This window comes from Haemaphysalis longicornis, unplaced genomic scaffold (genome assembly GCF_048455015.1).
Source record: "Haemaphysalis longicornis isolate Haplotype H1 unplaced genomic scaffold, Haemaphysalis longicornis Haplotype H1 scaffold_9, whole genome shotgun sequence".
NCBI classification, from domain to species: Eukaryota; Metazoa; Arthropoda; class Arachnida; order Ixodida; family Ixodidae; genus Haemaphysalis; species Haemaphysalis longicornis.
The window spans coordinates 151,324,389-151,327,975 of NW_027526460.1; positions in this window are offsets into that span (position 1 = coordinate 151,324,389).

A 3,587-nucleotide genomic window follows, 5' to 3' on the forward strand; every position below is an offset into this window, starting at 1 on the left:
CGGACCGAGCAGCTTGAGTAAGCGAGCAGGTGTCCCGTCTTGTCCCGTGCCTGCACCTGCGCTACTGCGGCGTCGTTTAGGCTTTATAATGTGTTACGTCCCATGTATTTCCTCATACGTTTTGAGACGATAGGGGAGGGGGCTGTGTCTCCTCTTTCCTGTTTTCGGGTAGGTGGTTAGGTGGCCCATTCAAACTTGCCAAGTAGTCTGTGGTGGGCCATTGCGCCTCTGCCACGGGCTGTCTTCTGGCAGTGTCTACCAGTCCTCAAACCCTTCACTTCCCCTGTCCAGGTAGCTCACGTCCACCAGAATTTCGGTGGCACCGACTTTACCACACGTTCATAGGCTTTTCAGCAGCGGAAGATTTGCATCAGCCTTTTTAGCCGGCACTACTGCCTGCATCTCACGTTTGCATTGTAGGAATATGCTGCTCTATGCTTCTGCCGCTGCCTCACAGTCCTGACCTGCCACCGCTCTGCGGTGGACTATGCATTGCGGTGCACTTGCCACACCTTGCCTACCTGCCCGACTCAGCATGGCTTCTTGCTGGCTCGCCCCTGGCTTTTGTGTCTAACCGTATCCTTGCGCATTACATGGCTCAAAGTGTCGATATACTCCACGTACGTGGTGGCTCCTTTCCTCTCTTGGTTTCCTTCAAACTTTTCGGTGACAGCCTCCATATTCCTTACCGGCAGGCGTAAAGCTTTCGTCTTTCCGGGTCTGTTTTTTTGTGTCGTAGCTAACAGCTGTAGGCGATTGTGGTCACTACTTCGGCTGAACGGTCCTTCATCGATGTCAAGGCCCTGTATGAGGCTCATAGGCTAGGCAATCACAGGGCATGGTTAATACTTGTTGCGCTGTTTTATGGCACACCATGTGTACTGGCCCTTGCATCTAGAATCCATGTTAGCGGTGCTGAGTTGAAGCTGTTCCGTCATACGTACAAGATTGCCGTTAGCGTCGTTGTAGCCATTTATTCCGGGGAGGTAGCTATGGAAGCCACCCAGAATAACCACTTTCTTGCCACTTGCAAACAGCTGGATGTGACTGCACACACACTCCACGAGAATATGGTTATAATTGCGTTTGGCGCTGCTGACAGAAACGATATCATGCAAAGTACTGTGGGCCCACCCAACACATTCCCTAGCACCCATAGGTGGTCGTGAAAGCCGTCCTTATGAACCACTTCATTCCTGCACCACCCTTCGCCCTCCAGGACCAGAAGCCACAACCCTCCTACACCACTACCTTTGCAGATTGCACCAGACGTGTTATTCCCGCCCAGCACCGGTTGTGGTCGTTAGGAGGCTCTTCCAGGTCGCGAAGGCGTGCGTCCCGCGACTGCATATATGTCGTGTCCTCTGCGTGGAGTGCAGCATATAGCTCTGCCCACTCTTGCTCCCGCCGGCCGCAGTGCAGGTTCATACAGCCCTCATTGAAGTTTCCCTGCTCCATGCGTGGTTTTGCTGGACGGCTGAGCCCTTTACGTGGCCCCTGTTGCAGCGGCCGCTACACCGCTATGTGCGGACGTCAGTAAGATTACCTGGCCTAGCCTAACGCTCTTTCCACCGAGATCTCGATGAGGTTGGCTAGGTAGTTTTGTCGCCAGTGCGACCCTTGTTCGCCTTGCTGCTCGGTGAGTACCCAGCATGTCTGTCCTGCGTTGCCATTGGGTGGTTTCAGTACCCCCATCGGTGATGAACACGGGGTTCTCTCGTCTCCCAGAGTCCCTGTCTCGCCTCGTGGTTGGCAGGCTGGTCTACCATCCCTCTCTAGTGAGACCGGGGCGATCTCGTCTTCGGACGCGGGTACATGCCCAGATATCTCCGCTGCTCTGGCCACATACGCTCCTGCCTGGATGGTTGGGTCACACCTAAACAACGTGCCGCTATATCGTCTATTTTCTTGCCGACTTTTGCAGCATTTTGGCAGCATAGGTGAACCCATCTTTCCGGATCCTCTGCGACGTGCCTGTGTTGAAGCCTAGAAAGTGGCTCCCCGTCTTCTTGTACCACTGTTTGAGCTTGGGATTAACAAGGATCGCCGTTTCTCGCATTCGCCCCCCCCCTCTGTTTCCAATCTCCGGGACCGAGCAGACTATCAGGCTCCCAGGCACTCCTTCAAGCGTGCCTCCAGCACCCCCGCACCTCCTGAGGCGTACCCGTGAGTAAGCCGTGTGGTTCGGCGGGTATAGTATACCGGCTTGGGACGTCTCTTTCTTCCTTCCTCTTCGTATTTCGCACAGTTTCCTATGGCTTGTTCGACGGTACAGCGTTCGCCATAGATAAGCTCAAGCGCACCCGCGTTTCTCTTGCCAGTCGCCACCGTCTTGTAGTGGCTGGCGTGGGAACGACTATTACACTTCCCTTCCCGAAAAATGTGGAAAACATCTCCTCAAACTACGTCTTCCAACAGCATCTTTCGCCTTGCCCCACCGGGATCTAATCACTTAAGAATCTCCAGCTCTGCTCGGGACACAAGCCAACACATATATCCACAACTAGAGATGATCGAAGATGTTTGGTAGGAAATGACCGATATTAGCTTACATCTTGGCAAACACCACAAACTCTTCTGCGAAACCTGGTTATATCCAAGAATATGCTCAGGGGTGAACAACTGAAACATAACATACCCACCTTGTATCAACACATGACAGGATGCCGTGACCAGTTTGCAACCTGAAGATCAGCGTGACCAGATTCTAGGGCCATGGAATGCTTGTTCAATTCAACAGTCTACAATATCATTATCCCCCTTTCATAATAGTTCAACAAATATTGCCCAACAATGATATATTCCTCTCTCGCTCCATCGCTCCCTCTCTCTCTCTCTCTGTTTGCCTTTAAAAAACCCAATGTTCAGTCAGGCCACCACGATAACCACTTTAATCTTTCACACTGTTGCTTTCTCTCTTGAACTGACAAATGCCCCGCATCCGCACTTTTAAAACCATTGAGGCTAGCCTAGCTCTTGTCACTGAATTTAAAGGGGCCATGTGGACAAAACACAAGTTTGGTTAGTATGAAAGGTTGCCTCGTTAGAATCATACTGACACCATTCTTAACGTAAACTTCACTCAAATAAGCTATATAATAATAAGAAAGGGAGTGACCATGAGACCCAGTAGCTCATTTCCCGCAGCAGAACCTATGATGTCACACCCACCAGCTCGACGAACAAGCTATTCCCACTTAAATTTAGAGCACATCCTTTTTATAGCAGCGAGAATGGTGGGGTAAGCAGTGGAAGTTACGAAAGCGCATTTAAACAAACAAGTTTCGATGCGTAGAGCTGTTAGTAGTGGGCGGACTATGGTTGTTCTAACTGCACAGCCCTGCGGCTCTTTGTGGTCGCCGCAGACGACACTAGCCGATGGGCGTAAGCGACGGCGTGTTATTTGTCTAGCGAGCGCCAATATTTTGCGAAACGATTATTTTCTCCATGAACAAAAACATGCCAGGTACAAGTACGTTCAAAAATAAAGCAAAGGCAGAAAACGACCAGCTGCAGTGTGGTGGCTACATTTAGGTTGACCAACGGTAAACGGGTCTCCGGTTCACACCAAGCTTATCTTCAAGACT